The sequence below is a fragment of the Scylla paramamosain genome, chromosome 10 (genome assembly GCF_035594125.1).
Source record: "Scylla paramamosain isolate STU-SP2022 chromosome 10, ASM3559412v1, whole genome shotgun sequence".
In the NCBI taxonomy this organism is placed as follows: domain Eukaryota; kingdom Metazoa; phylum Arthropoda; class Malacostraca; order Decapoda; family Portunidae; genus Scylla; species Scylla paramamosain.
Window position 1 is genome coordinate 13,506,925 of NC_087160.1, and position 20,576 is coordinate 13,527,500.

General features: G+C 43.7%; 1 long non-coding RNA gene across 1 annotated transcript in view; it reads right to left on the reverse strand.

Annotated features, from left to right (window-relative positions):
* Positions 1–20,576, reverse strand: part of LOC135103983 (uncharacterized) — a 374,035-nt gene that overhangs the window by 295,429 nt on the left and 58,030 nt on the right. The gene's annotated exons all lie outside the window — the stretch shown is intronic.

The window sequence follows — 20,576 nt, forward strand, 5'->3', positions numbered from 1 at the left end:
AATCTAAGTATTAGCTACCAGCTCTTCTCTGGGACAAGGAAGCTGGCGGATCACACTGCTCGTGTTGCAGATCATCCGGGGGTTGCCAAACGTGATTCACATTTGTAACATTCAACCTTTGAATGAATTTGTCCTGAAGGCTGCCTTCCCGTCGGCCATCTCCGATTGAAACACTTTTATTATTTCGCGCTGTCACTGTGCAGCGCTGAGCCTCAAGGAGCAGGCGTTCAGGAGGAAGACTTAAAATTTCGCCATTTACATCTTCCATAGACATGTTATTCGTCTTTGTCAGAACCCTTTTTAAGAAGAAATGGAACCTACAAAGATGATTACTTCTGAAAAGACAGTGTACGTTATTCATTATGTAATCAGAAAGTAATTTCAATTAAGCTTGTTCGCATCATAATAAATATTATTCTTGTAAGTGCGACAGTTAGAAGAAAAAACTATTTCAAACATACTAAGAATGTACCAAAACTAATTTCCTAATAACATAATCTATACTTCCTGAGACTGTTACTCTGGGAAAGTTTACAGTCCTACTAGCGTCACTGCACAGACTCTTCATATCATTACTGTTCTGTCTTTGTGAATCCTGTCCTTTCAGCAGGCACTTTGCTAACACTTTTTTTTTATCCCAAAGAGAGAACAGGGTGAGGAATGAGTATGAAATGTATGCAGCGATGGCATACAACATATAAACAACCTGTAGCGACGAGTGAAAAGACGTATAGTGAATTATCATTAAGATACCATCTGTAGTTTTTTTTTTTTTTTTTTTGCTTTTCTAATGTTCCTTGAGAATTTACTCCAATGATCGAGCAAACAACATACTGCATTCTTTTCCACTCTGAGTTTTTCCACAATCTTAAATCACCTGATCTTTTAGAACACGGGTTAATAAGTACGAATATCAATTCAATCTATAAAACTCTGAGGCATGTTAATAAGTACGACAATTATTTCAGTCTCGTTAAAACTGTCATAAGTACGACCATCAATTCAATCTTTGTAACACTGTGGCATGTTTATAAGTACGACCACCAATTCAATCTCTGTAACAATGTGGCATGTTCTCTTGTTAATTAATTTTATCTGGAAAAAACAAAATGATACAAAATGGACTTAATTTTTAATACCTCACTGAATTTTACGAACCTGTATGGATATTTTCTTCTATATAAATGATTCAGCGACACTCAGTCTATCACCTGTAAATAAAAAAAAAAAAAAAAAAAAAACATATATATATATATATATATATATATATATATATATATATATATATATATATATATATATATATATATATATATATATATATATATATATATATCACTCTTACATGAATACACAGGACAAAAATTTCCCGGATATGATTCTGTAGAGGCACATTTAAGATCACAGTATTGTGTATTTATTCATCCGGTTTCCACTGCCACGGGGGATTTTGCATGAGAGCAGCAAGGTGGAATCAAAATCTCCATCAGCCTGGCAAAACCTGCACCTGCATATAATTTTCATCAGGTATGTTATTTCTCGACTGTGTTCCTTCCATATGTCCGTCTGTCAGTTCGGCCTTATTTTTATGCTTGTAGGATGTGTGTGTGTGTGTGTGTGTGTGTGTGTGTGTGTGTGTGTGTGTGTGTGTGTGTGTGTGTGTGTGTGTGTGTGTGTGTGTGTGTGTGTGTGTGTGTGTGTGTGTGTGTGTGTGTTTTGGAGAAGGATGGTGTGTCACTGTTAGTTTTTCTATACATATATAACTACATCTCTCTCTCTCTCTCTCTCTCTCTCTCTCTCTCTCTCTCTCTCTCTCTCTCTCTCTCTCTCTCTCTCTCTCTCTCTCTCTCTCTCTCTCTCTCTCTCTCTCTCACCTTCCCACACACACACACGCACACACACACACACACACACACACACACACACACACACACACACACACACACACACACACACACACACACACGAAAAAATACGTATAAAAGAGTCGGTGTAATTGCCAGCAGTAACCTACTCCACCGTAGTACTCTATAAAATGCCAGCTTTCAAATTGCACCCTCTCTGTATTTTAACACAGCAGCGCTCCCTACCCTGTGTTCTGTCCACTTCTCTCTTACATCTTCCTTTCCCATTCTTCCCTCTCCCCTTTCCCCTTACCTCTTCTCTCCCTTGACCCGTTTCCCCTTACCTTCTCCCCTCACATTCTTCCCTCCCCTCTCCCGTTTTCTCTTACCTTTTCCCCTCCCATTTTTTCCTTCCCTCTCTCCTTTTATCTTACCTCTTCCCCTCCCATTCTTCCCTCCCCTGTCCCCTTTCCGTTCACCTTTTCCTCTCTTATTCTCCCCCCGTCTTCACTTTCCGGTTACTATTTCCCCTCCCACTCTTCCCTCCTTTGTTTCTCTTTCCTTTCTCACTTCTATCTCTTTCTTCCGTTCTATTCCTTGCAATTCCCCACTTTTCTTTTCCCTTTCCCTTTCCTGCTTTTTCTTCCTCTTCTATTCCTTCTATTTCTTTAATTCCCATTTTTTCACTGCTATCCCTATCATTCTTTCTTTCTTTCTTTCTTTCTTTCTGTTTGCTGTCTCTCTGCCCTTTCACTTTCACCTTATCACTTACAGTCCCTTTCCTCCTTTCTATTTCCTTTCCTTTCTCTTTGTTTCTCTTTTTCCATCCCTGGAAAAAGTATGTTTGTCTATTTATTACGTGTCTGCTCTCTCTCTCTCTCTCTCTCTCTCTCTCTCTCTCTCTCTCTCTCTCTCTCTCTCTCTCTCTCTCTCTCTCTCTCTCTCTCTCTCTCTTTAAATGTGCAGATACGTAGTTCATGTACTATCCAAGCAATCTTTTTTCATTTTTTACTTTTTAAATTGCTTTTCCCTTTAGTGTAATTACATCTACATTTTAGACATAGGTCGGTATTCTTTCTCTCTCTCTCTCTCTCTCTCTCTCTCTCTCTCTCTCTCTCTCTCTCTCTCTCTCTCTCTCTCTCATCCTCCACTTCTGTCCTCTCTGCCACTAGTGTTAAGCTCGCTGCTAATGAAGGATTTATTTCCAGCTTAAATTAACATTAACGTGATTTCAATACATGGACGCCCCAACCACACTCCCACACATTCGCCACCACACCCCCACTCCCTCACCACACCCCTACCATTCCCTCAATACACACCTGCCACATCCTCCGCTTCGCTTACGCCATCGAAGACAAACACAAGGGGTTTGATCACCGTTCTTTAGTAGGACGTGTTTGCTTGCCATGCCTCAATATGCTTTCCAGCCGATTTGACGAGTATTTCACGGGGCGGTTAACCTCTGTTGAATTCGGCAGTCAAAACCGTCGATACAAAGGAAGCTATCACGGGTGTATTTCGATGTTTTCTATAATTCAGGTGTACTAAAGATGCTGTATTCGTGTCATATTGGTTTTCTTGTTCTTGTTTCTCGCCCCACATGATTCACGAATACGTAAGCAAAGATGTTAGGCTATTTTATGTATCTATTTATTTGTTATATTTATTTTCGTGAGTGACTTGGTAAATGCGTTCCTCTTCTCCTTCTCGTTGAATTTAAGGCAAAACGTTCCTTCCCTTTGACCGTATCACTTAAGCTATTTTCTCAAGGCTAAATTAATCGAGGGTGAAAATTACACTCCAACGGTTTTCATTATCATTCCTCAAGTGAAAGTTTGTTAAAATTAAACGTACAGAAATATAATGAGTCCGTGGAGAAGTGTAAAATTCTGTTTGATATTTCTTTACCAACTGCATGTTATAATTTATCGCTGAGAATTTCATCATCGGAGTTTGCTATACTTTAAGAATTCTGAACCATTTAGCAATTCTATACAAACTACTTCCCCAACAGAGAGAGAGAACTCAACAAACTGCGGGAAGTTTTTGGCTCTCATAATTATTATACAAGGAAGAGATTAACTTCGCACCTTATGCGCGAAGCGGCTCCTATATTAACATTCAAGTTTTCATGTTCATAATCTAAAAGTATGCATAATTTGACGAAGACTCTATTCCAGAAAAAAAAAAAGTACCAAATAAATTCAACATTCCATTACTTGCCTTTCCACCTTTAAAATATTTATAGAAAATTAACATATTCGGTATAAAAAAATGAATAAGCTCTCTGGTGACTTTAGTACTAAGATCCATTATCCATCACAGGTTCGGTCTGTTGCGTTTCTCTTCGCACAATGACTTCTCTTCTCTGCATCAGAAATTTCGTGCTGTTGATGTAAATTTTCCTTTCCTATATACGTATGAAAAGTATTGTGAGGCAGGTACCCACTGGTTCTGTGTGTGTGTGTGTGTGTGTGTGTGTGTGTGTGTGTGTGTGTGTGTGTGTGTGTGTGTGTGTGTGTGTGTGTGTGTGACAGAGAGAGAGAGAGAGAGAGAGAGAGAGAGAGAGAGAGAGAGAGAGAGAGAGAGAGAGAGAGAGAGAGAGAGAGAGAGAGAGAGAGAGAGAGAGAGAGAGAGAGAGAGAGAGAGAGAGAGAGAGAGAGAGAGAGAGAGAGAGAGAGAGACTTAATACATATTATTGGCCATTGAGTAATATATAAGTGTATCTTACATGCATGAAGTTTAGAAGCCCGGTCTGTTGAATTTAAGTTCTAATACAGACCTCTGGCTGATTACTTACGCCGAGGATAATTAAGGGGTGGCCATATATAAAATTACCTTATATCATTATATATTATCATAAGAGTAAAAGTAAACACAAATTACATGGTGAAGTAAAATATACAAAAACAAGTGAAAAATATGTGTACCATTTGTACATCAATTACACGGCTATACATGTAGAAAAAAAAATAAAAATAACCTTTTAACTATTTTTATTTAAAGTTTACTTTGAACAAGTTAAACTTTTGGATGTTCTTTATGTCCTCAGGCAGCTGGTCCCACGCTCCTCTAAAGGTTATGTTTCTTTGGTCATGTGTCTCATGCCTCATCTATTTCGATTTCACAAAGTGAAATGGTCATACTATATGGGTGTCTGGTTCCTTGATTTGTTTTTGAAAATAAATGTGTTCACCTGGAGATCTATATAATGATTTAAGACAAATAGTAATGATTGCATTAGGATGACGTCATTTGATTTAAGAATTTTGAGTTCTGAGAATAAAAGATCTGATTGTGCATAACGGTTTCTGAAAGAAATACCACACATTAACTTTTTTTTTTTTTTTTTGCGCTAGAAAAAAGTGTCAATGTAAGTTTGATTTGTTTATTTTCCTTTTTCATTGATGTTCTATTGTCTGTTGCAATATATATATATATATATATATATATATATATATATATATATATATATATATATATATATATATATATATATATATATATTATATATATATTGTTACAGAAAAGAAGAAAAACGAACAAGACAATATACTAGTACTCTGATGCAAAACAGTAGAGAAGTTGCAAAGAAACGATACATATATATTGAATGAAGAGCTGCAAATGCAAATTGGAAAACTCCACACAGAATCCGTTGACTCGTGGAAGCAAAATGTGAGAAAGAAACATGCGAATTAAAGAGAATATGAACTCCACAGGCAATAACACACGAAGAAGTGTTAAGTGAAGGACACAGCAAGGAGATGAAAAAAAAAATCCAATAACTTTCCTTCTTCATCTTTCCCTCCTTTATTTCAACCTGATGGTACCACTGCCATCTCACCTATTTCTACAGCTGAACTCTTCAGTCAAACCTTTGCTGAAAACTCTACCTTGGATGATTCAGGGCAACTTCATATTACTCATAAAGATCCTTCGCAGTGATGTTTTTCATGCCCTCGCTGGCCTAAACCCTCGGAAGGCTTATGAACCTGATGGGGTCCTATCTATTACTCTCCGATTCTGTGCCTCCGTGCTTGCACCTTGCCTAGTCAAATTCTTTCAACTCTGTCTATCAACATCTACCTTTCCTTCTTGCTGGATGATTGCCTACATTCAGTTCCTAAAAACGGTAACCATTTTAATCCCTCAAACTACCGTTCTATTGGTTTAATTTTCTGCCTATCCAAAGTTTTGAATCTATCCTCAACAGGAAGATTCTTAAACATTATCACTTCATAACCTTCTATCTGATCGCCAGTATGGTTTCCGTCAAGGCTGCTCTACTGGTGATCTGGATTTCCTTACTGATGTCTTCAGAGACAATGGTGAAACTTTTCCTGTTGCCTTAGACATATCAGAAGCTTTTGGTAGAGTCTGGCACAAAGCTTTGATTTCCAGATTACCTTCCTACGGATTCTATCCTTCTCTCTGTAACTTCATCTCAAATTTCCTTTCTCATCGTTCTATTGCTGCTGTAGTAGACGGTCACTGCTCTTCTCCTAAATCTATTAACAGTGATGTTCCTTAGGATTCTATCCTGTCATCCACTCTCTTCCTATTATTCATCTATGATCTTCTATCCACTCCTACGCTGATGATACCACCCTGCATTTTTCCACATCTTTTCGTAGACGTCCAACCCTTCAGGAAGTAAACAGTTCACGCAGGGAAGCCACAGAACGCCTGACTTATGATCTCTCAAAAATTTCTGATTGGGGCAAAGCAAACTTATTGTTCAATGCCTCAAAAACTTAATTCCTCCATCTATCAACTCGAAACAACCTACCAAACAACTATCTCTTTTTCAGTGACTCTCAACTGTCCCCCTCTTCTACACTGAACATCTTCGGTCTGTCCTTTACCTATAATCTAAACTGAAAACTTCACATCTCATCTCTAGCTAAAACAGTTTCTATGATGTTAGGTGTTCTGAGACGTCTCCGCTAGTTTTTTATCACGCCTCCCAACTGCTAACTCTCTACAGGGCCCTTATCCGTCCACGCATGGAGCATGCTTCACATATCTGGGGGGCTTCCACTCATACCGCTCTTCTAGACAGGGTGAAATCAAAAGCTTTTCGTCTCATCAACTCCTCTCCTCTAACTGACTGTCTTCAGCATCTTTTTCATCGCCGCAGTGTTGCATCTCTCGCTATCTTCTACCGCTATTTTCATGCTAACTGCTCGTCTGATCTTGTTAACTGCATGCCTCCCCTCCTCCCGCGGCCTAGCTGCACAAGACTTTCTTCTTTCTCTCACCTCTGTTCTGTCCACCTCTCTAATGCAAGAGTTAACCAGTATTCTCAACCATTCACACCTTTCTCTTTAAACTCTGGAACTCCCTGTCTGCTTCTGGATTTTCCACCTTCCTATGACTTGAATTCCTTCAAGAGAGAGGTTTCAAGACACTTATCCTTCAATTTTTGACTAACGCTTTGAATCCTATTCGGGGACCGGCATCTTAGTGGGCCTTTTATTTATTTATTTATTTTTATTTTTATTGTATTTTGTTGCCCTTGGCCGGTGTCCCTCCTACATGAATAAATAAATAAATAAATAAATGCCTCCCCTCCTCCCGCGGCCTCGCTGCACACGACTTTATTTTTTTCTCTCACTCCTATTCTGTCCACCTCTATAATGCAAGACTTAACCAGTATTCTCAATCATTCATCCCTTTCTTTGGTAAACTCTGGAACTTCCTGCCTGCTTCTGTATTTCTACTTTCCTATGACTTGAACTCTTTCAAGGAGGGTTTCAAGACACTTATCCTGTATTTCTGATCAACGCTTTCGACTCTGGTTCGGGAACCACCACTCACTGGGCCTCACTTGGGCTTTTTCTTTGTTGCCCTAGGCCGGTGCTTTTCCTACATAGAAAAAAAAAAAGCAACAGACATATTGGAACCTGAAAGACCTCTTTGCGATAAGCTATTGTAATTATCTACTGTGACAGATGTAAGATAGTAAAAACACTGGCTCCTCAACTCATTATGTTAAATAAAAGAAGTAAAAAGGATAATTAAGTATATTAAGTATATTAAGTACAAGTAACTTATACTCACGAAAATAAAGAAATGATAACATGTTTTCAATCGTGCTAAGAGAGAGAGAGAGAGAGAGAGAGAGAGAGAGAGAGAGAGAGAGAGAGAGAGAGAGAGAGAGAGAGAGAGAGAGAGAGAGAGAGAGAGAGGGAGAGAGAGAGAGAGAGAGAGAGAGAGAGAGAGAGATTGAATCCATCATATACAGACACAGGTAAAGGAACAACCAACAGAGAACAAATCTATACAAAAATAAAAGCGAAATAGCCTGAGGATGAGAGAAAAAGAAGTCACAAATAAAACTTTTGCCTCAACAGAATGTGTGACATGCACATGAAATAAAAATTACAAGTAAAGAGAGAGACAGGAAAACAGTGAGTCACAAAAACGTGTAGAGAAAGAAAAGGAAGGTCAGGTGAGGATACCAGCAAAATTACTGGAAAAGAGTGGAGGACATCAACAGGCAGCTGGCCAAAAAAATGGAAAAGGAAGAGAGAAGTCGAACTTAAATCTTACTCGTATTCTCCGAAGGTTGAATATAGATACAAAACATTAAATAATCTCTCTCTCTCTCTCTCTCTCTCTCTCTCTCTCTCTCTCTCTCTCTCTCTCTCTCTCTCTCTCTCTCTCTCTCTCTCTTTAAAGATTCACAGTAGAAATTACAGTATACAAACGTTGAGCACCATGATTTTCAAACGTGTCAATGATGTAATAATAGTAATAGTGATGATAGTGATAGTAATAATAAGAATAAGAATAACAACAACAACAACAACAACAACAACAACAACAACAACAACAAAAACAATGATAATAATAATAATAATAATAATAATAATAATAATAATAATAATAATAATAATAATAATAATAAATAACAACAACAACAACAACAACAACAACAACAACAACAACAACAACAACAACAACAACAACAATAATAATAATAATAATAATAATAACTGATAAAATGTTAATAGTAAAAACAATAATAATAATTATATTGATAATGAGAATATTGATGATGATGATGATGATGATGATGATGATGATGATGATGATGATAATAATGGTAATGATAATAATAATAATAATAATAATAATAATAATAATAATAATAATAATGTAAATAACATCCCTTAACTTCTGTGGAGTAAAACTACTTATAGAACACCAGTATAGGATACCTTGTGTGTGTGTGTGTGTGTGTGTGTGTGTGTGTGTGTGTGTGTGTGTGTGTGTGTGTGTGTGTGTGTGTGTGTGTGTGTGTGTGTGTTAAGATCTGTTGTGCATCGTGAAAATCTGCTGCCACTAATATTTTTCCCTTCCAAACTTCCTAATCAATAAGCTGTCCACGGACATCAGCTATTCCCCAATCAACACCCTCCCGCCAGCCGCTCTTCGCCGCCCCTCCCCCTCCGCGCCCCTCGCCCTTTCACTTCATTTTAATTACTCTCCAGCTCGTGCCGCCCGTCCTTCTACCTCCTCCCCTCAGCGCCGCCCTCCCCCCGCCACTCCCTCCCCTTCTCTCCGGCACACCAATCTACGCCTCCTGTACCAACACCTCACAACTCCCTTTTAATCACCTCAATCAAGTGGTCAATAACTTCCCGTGTACACACTCCACATACCTGGCGCCACTTTTACCTAACACATCATTCTCCCTTCCTAAATACTACGCTACGATATTTGAAGTTTTTTTCTTTTTTTCTTATTTCCCCTCAGTGATATGTACTTTACTCACTCGCCCTGTCTGATTCCTGCTTCCAGTCAGTAATTCCTTTCCAAACTAGAAATGCATGTTTTTTTTTCTTTCTCTTTTTTTTTTGTTTTACTCCATCAGAAACGTATAGCCTAACGTAATAGTATCCTGCCACTCCTCCAGTTCCACTTCCTGCTTCGCTTCTATTCCATCATTCTTTTCCCATATCAGAAATCTATTCACCTTCAATACGTTTCGCTTTGTCCTTTACGTAACAACGCCTAAGCTCGTACTCTCGAACAACTCTTGCTCCCAAAAGGACACCACTGCATTCTTAGAGACCAGAGATGCTTAGCTGAATTCTCATAATGCTTCCTTTCTCTCACTGTTGGTGTACAGTCCTTATTTAAAACCATGCCACAACCATGAAAACATCTTTCAAAGCCCCAACAACCTTCACCAGAGGCACTTCCAAGTAAGTGTAATATGGCAACCAGACATTTGAGAGTTGGGACCCTAATGTAATGTAATTTCGCCCTTCGTCCCCCACCGCTCGTCCGTCTCCCTCCCTCCTCGCTTTTGCACCATATACATAAATCACCACGTCCTTCCTAATGCCACGCCACGCTACTCCAATTCTCGCCGGCCTCCTTGCACCGCCTTTAGCTTCTATTCCAAAACGTCCCTCCTAATACCACGCCAATTCGTCTCCCGCTTCTCTACCAAAACCATCCTCTCCAATGCCCCGCCAATTCGTCCCCTCTCTCTCTCTCTCTCTCTCTCTCTCTCTCTCTCTCTCTCTCTCTCTCTCTCTCTCTCTCTCGCCAGTCCAGTAGCAAAGGGTCTCTTCCCAGCGCTATGTCGCCCCGTCCCTCGCGTATCTGTCCACCTTTGCGTTAGTTAAGCGCGACACCTCGACCGCTTCAGACAATAACACGGTGCGATGGACTCAACAGGCGCAGCTAGAGGCACCAATTACCTCTTGAGGAGAGAGAGAGAGAGAGAGAGAGAGAGAGAGAGAGAGAGAGAGAGAGAGAGAGAGAGAGAGAGAGAGAGAGAGAGAGAGAGAGAGAGAGAGAGAGAGAGAGAGAGAGAGAGAGAGAGAGAGAGAGAGAGAGAGAGAGAGAGAGAGTAGAAAGACGGTGAAAAGAAAAGAAAAGAAAAAAAAATAGGACAGGCAGAAAGACGGAGAGGGTGGGGAAGTGAGAAAAAGGAGAGGGAAGGAGAGAAAGAAAAGAAAAATGGAGTCAAAGGCGGGAGAAGAGGAAGGAGAGAGAGAGAGAGAGAGAGAGAGAGAGAGAGAGAGAGAGAGAGAGAGAGAGAGAGAGAGAGAGAGAGAGAGAGAGAGAGAGAGAGAGAGAGAGAGAGAGAGAGAGAGAGGGGGGGGGGGGGGCGGGAAGACAGGTGTTCCCAACGGGTTAGTTCACTGAACTCTTGTAAAACGCCGCAGGAGTTAGGAGAAAAATCTGATTTGAAGTACATCGTTTCCCTCCTTTCCACCCACCGTCATTCTCTCTCTCTCTCTCTCTCTCTCTCTCTCTCTCTCTCTCTCTCTCTCTCTCTCTCTCTCTCTCTCTCTCTCTCTCTCTCTCTCTCTCTCTCTCGAAATTTCCCTCCCTTTTTCTCCTTCTCTCCTTTTCCTCTTTCTGTTTGTTTCCTTACATTTCTGTCACTTTATTTATCTATCTGTATATCTGTCAGCCTGTTCGTCTATCTGTCTGTCTGTCTCAGTGTTTTTACTAAGATTGAAAGTTGTCCATGAGTTGAAGGGGAAAACACTCTTGAGGCCCTCGATTATGGACGACTGCTTCACTTAGCACCGGTGGAGATCGTGTTTTTGAAGTTGCTATGATCGAAGTATTGGTAGAGGGAGAGGTAAAGTGAGAGGAAGAGAGAAGTAAGGAGAGGAGACGAAAGGACTGGAGGGCTGGGGTAAAAAGGTATAAATAATACCTTTTTATTAAGTAAAATAGAGGGGCGCCTTAAGGTACGTTTTGGTGAGACGATAGGTGGACAGAGCTGATTGTGGGAACATGGGAAAGAGAGAGAGAGAGAGAGAGAGAGAGAGAGAGAGAGAGAGAGAGAGAGAGAGAGAGAGAGAGAGAGAGAGAGAGAGAGAGAGAGAGAGAGAGAGAGAGAGAGAGAGAGAGAGAGAGAGAGAGAGAGAGAGAGAGAGAGAGAGAGAGAGAGAGAGAGAGAGAGAGAGAGAGAGAGAGAGAGAGAGAGAGAGAGAGAGAGAGAGACCGACAGAGACAGAGACCGACAGAGACAGAGACAGACAGAGAGAGAGAGAGAGACAGAGAGAGAGAGAGAGAGAGAGAGAGAGAGAGAGAGAGAGAGAGAGAGAGAGAGAGAGAGAGAGAGAGAGAGAGAGAGAGAGAGAGAGAGAGAGAGAGAGACCGACAGACAGAGACAGAGACAGAGAGAGAGAGAGAGAGAGAGAGAGAGAGAGAGAGAGAGAGAGAGAGAGAGAGAGAGAGAGAGAGAGAGAGAGAGACCGACAGACAGAGAGACAGAGAGAGGGACAGAGAGAGACCGACAGACAGAGAGACAGACAGAGGGACAGAGACAGAAAGAGGGACAGACACATAGAGAGGGGGACAGAGAGAGAGGGACAGAGACAGAGAGATAGAGAGGGTCAGAGACAGAGACAGAGAGAGAGAGAGAGAGGGACAGAGACAGAAAGAGACAAAGACAGAGAGAGAGAGAGAGAGAGAGAGAGAGAGAGAGAGAGAGAGAGAGAGAGAGAGAGAGAGAGAGAGAGAGAGAGAGAGAGAGAGAGAGAGAGAGAGAGAGAGACGGGTGAGGACAGTGCAGTGTACAGTGAAGCTACAGCGGCAACACAATGTGTGTCGATTGCAGTGCAGTGCAGTGATAGTGTTGCCAGTGGCGTCGTGTAGCGGCTACACACGACGTGTGTTGCCCTTGAGAATTCCCTTGAGAATTAATTAGACCTACCTCTCTCCGGACAGACAACCGACCCCTCTGGGAGTACCTCGCTCCACCCAAAAATAGCTTGGGCTGGGCAGACTGGTTTCCCTGGTGCCAAATACTGCTGTTTCTGCAGTTATTCCACCAGGCTAAAAAAGATTACGCCCTGCCGTCAGACCGACTGTCCCAACTAGGCCTGTACGGACTGTCACAAAAAATGCCCCTTTTACTGCTCGAGGGCGGGAGAGCTGAGGCTGGCACGTGGTATTCAGCATCCTGTCACACACGTGACTGACGTGCCCGAGCCCGCACCACACACCACACCTGAAACCCGGACAGAGCCCTCCGTCCCCTCACCCCAGCAGTCACCGGCTATAACCGAAGAGGACACCTCCGTACGGGATGAGCTAACTCCCCTGAAGCCCTGGTGGAGATCATCCTCAGGCAAAGGGGAGAGCTTCACACTTACTAGGGCATCGTGGATGCATATAGGAAGCAAAGCGTGCGACTCCTGCAACACCGCTCCGCCTTGGTGGAAACACTTAGCATCCTGGACTTCCTCGCCCTTGTTGCCCAGAAGGCTCCCCACCCATCCCTACCACACAGGCTACCAGCGCTCTGTCTGTCCAGTAAGATTGAGTCAGACTGGCAGGAGTTTGCTCAACACACCCCCACTGGCAGGCTTGCTGGGGATCTGAAAAACCCAAGAGGCTGACAAAGGAGACTATGGACGACGACAGTGTTCAACCCGCCTCTGTCGCTCTCCCGCGCACCTCATCCTCCCGCCACCACCGGCAATCGCTCCACATCAACTGCCTACCCCCATCCCCGCCACCAGTACCCAACACCCGCTCCCTTCAGAAAGGGAAGCAGCACACCGCGAGTGCCGGAAAAGGCAGGCGGAGAAAAGGAGGAGCCTTCGCTGCGACTACTGCCTGTCGGAAAGATAGCCGTTCCCTGGAGTTTTTTTTTTTTTTTTTTTTTATGTAGGAAGGATACTGGCCAAGGGCAACAAAAATCTAATAAAAAAAATGCCCACTGAAATGCCAGTCCCATAAAAGGGTCAAAGCAGTGGTCAAAAATTGGTGGATAAGTGTCTTGAAACCTCCCTCTTGAAGGAATTCAAGTCATAGGAAGGTGGAAATACAGAAGAAGGCAGAGAGTTCCAGAGTTTACCAGAGAAAGGGATGAATGATTGAGTTGCTACTCCTACACCACTCCGACAGACCCCACCCCACCACCACGGACACCCGATCCTGCAGCGCAGCGCACGGAGCGATGCCACATTATTATATTATATTATATCATTCCTCCCTCATATTATTAATAACCCAACCATGGCACTCAGTAGCCTTAGAATTCTGTTTTCTAATGTACGTGGTTTCAGGACGAACGTCGGCGAGCTGACCCACGCAACTTTCAAGAACAAAGCCGACATCGTGGTAGCCGTCGAGACGTTCCTGAACGACATCTGTGTCACAATATGTGACAGGATACCAGGCTACACTCACTGGGTGAGGAGGGACAGGCCAGCCGGGAAAGGTGGCGGCATAGCTTTGTGCTACCGTGAGGGCCTGCAGCTGTAGCTGTTGCCTGTCACAGCCTCTGAGGAGATGGAGGCACTCTTCCGCCTTCTCCTTGTTGACAGGACTGCTGTGCTGCTTTGCCCTCTGTACCGACCCAGATGGCAACACCGCCCCACTCCCCTTACTCACGGACCAGCTGGACATGATCATGGCTACCAACATCTGTCAAAATGCCATCATCGTCGGAAATTTAAACCACCACCTAGTGAGCTGGGCCTTCACGGAGCTGACAGCGGTTCACGGGCTCACCAACCATGTAAACTTCTTCACGCACATGCGTGGAGCCTTCCTGGACCCTGTTCTGACAGACTTCCCAGTAGACTCCGTGCAGTGTTGCCAACTGGACAAGGTTGGTAGCTCTGATCACTTCGCAGTGCTCTGCGAAGTGGGTCTCAACTCTGCAAGTGAGGGAGGGAGCCAGCGCGTCATCTGGCTGTGAGAGCAGGCTAACTGGCGGGAACTTAAAGAAGAGTTAGCTTCCACTAACTGGGATGCCACGTTCACAGAAGACGTGAACTATAACGTGGCAACTATCACCTCCCTCAGCCTCTCAGCCCAAGCCAGGCTCGTCCCTCACAGAAGATATAGAGTCGCGCCACGAGACCAGCCGTGGTTTGGCTATGGATGCCGGCAAGCTGCTGAAGAAAATACAGGGCTTGGACCTGCCTGAAACGCCGCCCGACCAGACGCCACTAGATCAAGTACCGCACTGCCTGCACGGCCATGGCGAAGGTGGCTGCACGGGCGAGGAAGAGATGGGAGACAAGTCTATGCAGGAAACTCGCCAGCAACCAAATGGGCCCCAAGCAATGGTGGTTCCTGGTGAAGCAGCGACAGGGCACAATCACATAGGAGAGAATCTCGCCCCTCAAAACAGCCGCTGGCAACCTGGTGGTCGCCAACCAGGACAAGGCCGAACTCCTGGTGGCACATTTCAGCAGCAAAATGGTCACTGAGGAGCCCGACCATCAGCCCACACCTCACCCGTCTGTGAGACCAGACCCTGGATCGCCTGATGCTCAGTAAAGACGGTGTGGCGAAACACCTGCGTAAAGTCAACATCAGAAAAGCGCCTGGCTCTGACAACGTCTCCCCTTCCTGCTGAAGCACTATGCGGAGAAGCTGACAAGGCCCCTCACACGCATCTTCCGGCTGTGCCTACACACCAGCACCTTGCCCACTGTATGAAAGGAGGCTCGGGTCACTCCTGTACAAACACACACAAAAGATCTAACTAACTGCCTCTCCATCTCCCTCCTGTCAGCTGTCAGCAAAATCCTGGAGAGGATTATTTCTGAGCAGCTGACTTGCCACATGCAGGAACACCATCCAAATGACAACACGGATTTAGGAAGGGACGCTCCGCCTCTGACCTGCTCCTCCTACTCACCAAAGCCTGGCACGACACCCTCGACGCTGGCCGCCCCTCCCTTGTCATCTCCGTTGACATCGTTGTGGCGTTTGATAGGGTGTGGCACTGAGGACTCCTGGCCAAGCTTGAGCAGCTCGGGGTCACGGGGCAGCTGCCGGAGCTGTTCTCCAGCTACCTGCAAGGCCGGAGTCTGAGGGTGGTGATGAGCGGGTGTACGAGTACCTCAGCCACGCACCCGGTGGAGGACTCCGTTCCCCAGGGATCGATCTTGGGCCCCATCCTGTGGAACGTGTACCACAGGATCCTCTCACTAGTTTCGGCCTATGCAGATGATGCCACTCTCTAGTTATGACAGAGAGGAGGCCATGAACATGATCAGTGCCATCAACCGCCACCTTGGTGACATCATGGCCTGGGGCAAAACGGTGGCAAGTCAAGTTTGCTGCCGAAAAGACCCAGGCCTTGGACATCTCACGTTCACGAGAGGACGCCAATCTGATGTAAGGCCAGTTGGAGTTTGGAGAAGACACCCTTGCCATCAAGGTTGACTCAAAACTCAGCTTCGACCGTCACCTAGAGAGCGTGGCAAGCAAGGATTCCCTAAGGGTGACGCTCCTGCGTCGAGTAAGGCACCTATTCGACACCAAAGGCCTCATGACGCTGTACAAGGCGCAGGTGAGGCTCATCATGGGGTACAGCCCTCTCACGTGGATGTGCAGTGCCCAGTCCTACCTCTCCCTGCTGGACAAGGTGCAGCGGCGGACCGAGCGCCTCATCTTCGGTGCCAGTGGCCAGGGACAGCTGCCCCAAACGGAGCGACAGCAGCAGATACAGCAGAGGCAGCAGCGATCGCACCCACACACTTACCAAGATGCCCCCACCCATCAGCTGGACAGCCTGGAACACCGAAGGCGAGTGGGGGACCTCACAGTGTTACACAAGGCCCAGGTGCAGCAAATACCTCACTTCACGGCGCTTCGGGTCCCCTGGAGGAGGAGTGAACGCACTACGAGAGCGGTAGTGTCTGACATTCTCCTCGAGGTGCCGAGGTGCCACTTGGTGAGGTGTCAGCGTGCCTTCTCCCACGACACCGCGGTGCTGTGGAACACCTTCACCTCAGCAGTGGACGTCACCAGGATGTCATCCCACAGCTGAAGTGCGTTACCCATGCCTGGCTTAGGACACACCCACCTGACAGTGACATCAACGCGGGGTGACGAAGGAGATGAAAATGCTTGACAGTAACAGTGGTTTGAAGTGCCGAGGACTGCGGAACATAGTGCCTGACAGTGACAGTGCCATGAAGTGGTGTATTAGTATGCCTGACAGTGACAGTATAAGTAAGTGATCTGGGAGGTGCGAGTGCCTGATGGTGGCAGTGCCGAACAGTGACGAGGGCAGTGCGAGTGAGTGATAGTGACAGTGCAGTGACTCCCTCGTTCACAAAGCCATCCCATGGACCAGCTTTTAAATTAATGTCACTAGGCAGTGATAATTCGTCGCTTATGACCACAGCTCACTACTGAAAAGTTATAGCATCTTCTTTGCCCATGTATGCTATGTTTAAATAGAGAGAGAGAGAGAGAGAGAGAGAGAGAGAGAGAGAGAGAGAGAGAGAGAGAGAGAGAGAGAGAGAGAGAGAGAGAGAGAGAGAGAGAGAGAGAGAGAGAGAGAGAGAGAGAGAGAGAGAGAGAGAGAGAGAGAGAGAGAGAGAGAGAGAGGAGGGAGTTGCATATTTGTTGTTTGCTGACTGGAATTAATATTCTAGACCTACATGAAATAATTAGATATAAGGGGACAGGCAAATATAGACAGGCAGGCAGACGCTGACCAAATCTGACTTGTAGTTGCAGTGTACACACACACACACACACACACACACACACACACACACACACACACACACACACTGTCAGATAATAACACGGAAATATCATTGACCAAATAGATGAATACCTTTCCGTCTAAACTCAATTATATCCGGGATTGTACGAATAATAATAAATGCAAGACAAAAGTTAAAATAGTCAATCTTAAGCATTTTTAAAGGGATGAATACATATTTGAGTACAATCATTTTCAGTCACTCTACACACCAGACACATTTGCAGATTTTATCTGAGAATCCAACATCATGCTTTTCTTCGTTTTGATTTTAGTTGCTTCAGTTATGGAATGCCACAGCGGAATACCCGTCTCCACCTTACTGAATCTTCTGCGTATTTCTCGGTAACACACATCACTTGAATGTCTTCTATTAGTCTATCAAAAACCTTGTAGTTGGTATTTGTTTCTTTTCGCTGCCTCTTGTGTCAATCTCCAGCATCCTCCCTCCCACATGCTCCGCAACTCTCTCTTCTGCACGTTGTCAAGCCACCTCAATCTTGCCTCTCTAATTATGTTCCCAAACTGAAGCACGTGCGCTTTCATTCTGATATGCTAATTTTATTTCGGTCTCATCACTCCAAATAAAAAAAGAAAATGTATCTTCACCTGCGGCATCCTCTTTTTTGTACGTCATGAAAGTAAAAGATAATTGAAAGGACTGAGAGCTGCCACCGTTCGTTTTTTCTCTTCATGCATGCAACCAAACTTAGACGAGACGAAAAGAGCTCCATTGTAAATAAATAAATAAATAAACAACATTAGGAGTAAGTTTGGTGTCAGAATCCAACTTCCTCCTAACTCAGTCCTTTGAAAAGAAAACTATTGGAACCAGGGAGTGATACTGCGTGCGTGTCTCTTCATCACTTAGGTAAAATTAAGCTGGGCGCTGCTGTTCCATTGAAAGGAACAGCAGCGCGGCGTGGAATGTGTGAGAATGAACGCGGCGCCAATTACACCCAACGCTTCGACATGTTTTGAACTTGATCGTCCCGACTCAGTCCACGCGACCCACGGCGATAATGGGGTTACTGGTAATTATGGTAATGATACGAGGGCTGACACACACACACAGACACGCTCACTCTCTCTCTCTCTCTCTCTCTCTCTCTCTCTCTCTCTCTCTCTCTCTCTCTCTCTCTCTCTCTCTCTCTCTCCCCAACCGAAATTAGACCAATTACCACATATGGTTTCCAAGAAGAGGATGAAAAAGTTGCTATGGTGATCCTTCCCTCATTATTCCTCAGTATTTTTTTTTTTTTGTATCAGATTCACTCTTCCCAGTAGCGCCTTTCCCCCCCCCCTCTCTCTCTCTCTCTCTCTCTCTCTCTCTCTCTCTCTCTCTCTCTCTCTCTCTCTCTCTCTCTCTCTCTCTCTCTCTCAATTTATGCGTGGTATTTATCCAGCGTGGTTGCACCATTTCCCAGTGGTCTGTGATGTAGCCCCAAGTGCCACCAGACAACAAAATAACCTGGTTATTCCACGCACAAGGACTAATGATAGTGGTAAGGCTTTTTCGGTCATTGGTCCAAAGTGTGGAACTCTTTACCATAAAAAATCAAGAACACCTTAATTTCTGGTTTTAAATGTAAAGTTTATGATTATTATCTCATAATGCATCCTCTTTGTCACATTCCTCTTGGGAGTGCTATAAACTGAAAATGTATACGAGACATAAAGATAATTAATATGAGTGAGTGAGTGTGTGTAAACGAAAGAGTGAATTTATGTGGAAAAAAGTGATGGAGAATGTATGTGTATGTACATATAATGCCTTATTTTATAGTTTTAAGTATGTGTATGTAAATATAATGCCTTATTTTATAGTTTTAAGTATATATATGTATATATAATGCCTTATTCTTGGATTTAAGTAACTTTATATAATATTAACTTTTTATTTTATATATAATATTAACTTTTTATTTTATATTTAACAAAGTAACAAATGTCTGATTATATGTACAATAACCACTACCAAGTGAAAATAAAGAATATGAATTCTCTCTCTCTCTCTCTCTCTCTCTCTCTCTCTCTCTCTCTCTCTCTCTCTCTCTCTCTCTCTCTCTCTCTCTCTCTCTCTCTCTCTCTCTCTCTGGATGCTGAAACAACACAACGCAGATGCACATTATCAGTCTTAGGAACGTAAACCATAAAGGTGACAATACGAAATAATGAAAAAAAATGAAAAGAAAAATTGGTCATAAGGAAAAGGAACAAAGCATAAAAAAAGAAAACATTTTTCCTACTTCACACGGAAAACACGGTACAGTAATCTAAGTATATCAGCACACGCATACATACACAAGCACTTTTTTTTTTTTAATCTAGGAGGGACACCGCCCAAGGGCAACAAGAATCCAATAAAAGAAAAAAAAAAAGGCCCACTGAGGTGCTGGTCCCGAACAAAGTCGAAAGCACTGGTCAAAAATACAAGATAAGTTTCTTGAAACCTCCCTCTAGAAAGAGTTCAAGTCATAGGAAGGTAGAAATAAGACAGATAAGGCCCCTGTACAGAGTTAACAGCAGGAGGGGTGAGAAATACTGGCGGAGACGTCTCAGAACACCTAATTTCATAGAAACTGTTTTAGCTAGAGATGAGATGTGAAGTTTCCAGTTTAGATTATAAGTAAAGGACAGACCGAGGATGTTCAATATAGAAGAGGGGGACAGATGAGTCTCATTGGAAAAGAGGGGATAGTTGTCCGGAAGGTTGTGTCGAGTTGATGGAGGAATTAAGTTTTTGAGGCATTGAACACTACCAGGTTTGCACTGCCCCAATCAGAAATTTTAGAGAGATCAGAAGTCAGGCGTTCTGTGGCTTCCCCTGCGTGAGCTGTTAACTTCCTGAAGGTCTGACGTCTATGAAAAGACGTGGAAAAGTGCAGGGTGGTATCATCAGCGTAGGAGTGGATAGGACAAGAAGTTTTGTTTAGATCATTGATGAATAATAGGAAGAGAGTGGGTGACAGGACAGAACCCTAAGGAACATCACTGTTAATAGATGTGTATGTAATTAGGTGCTTGTAGTTTTGTGTGAAGGAAGAGAGTTGCCTTTAGAGGGTAGGCGCCCCTTTGTGTTATGAAACAGAAAGGGAAACGATCAGTGAGGTCACAGCTGGGTTTAATAATAGGTTCACAGCATACCCTGATCTAGTGCTTTAGACCTCACTGGGAGTAATTATCATTTCGGAAGGTGCCTACTGCCTTCC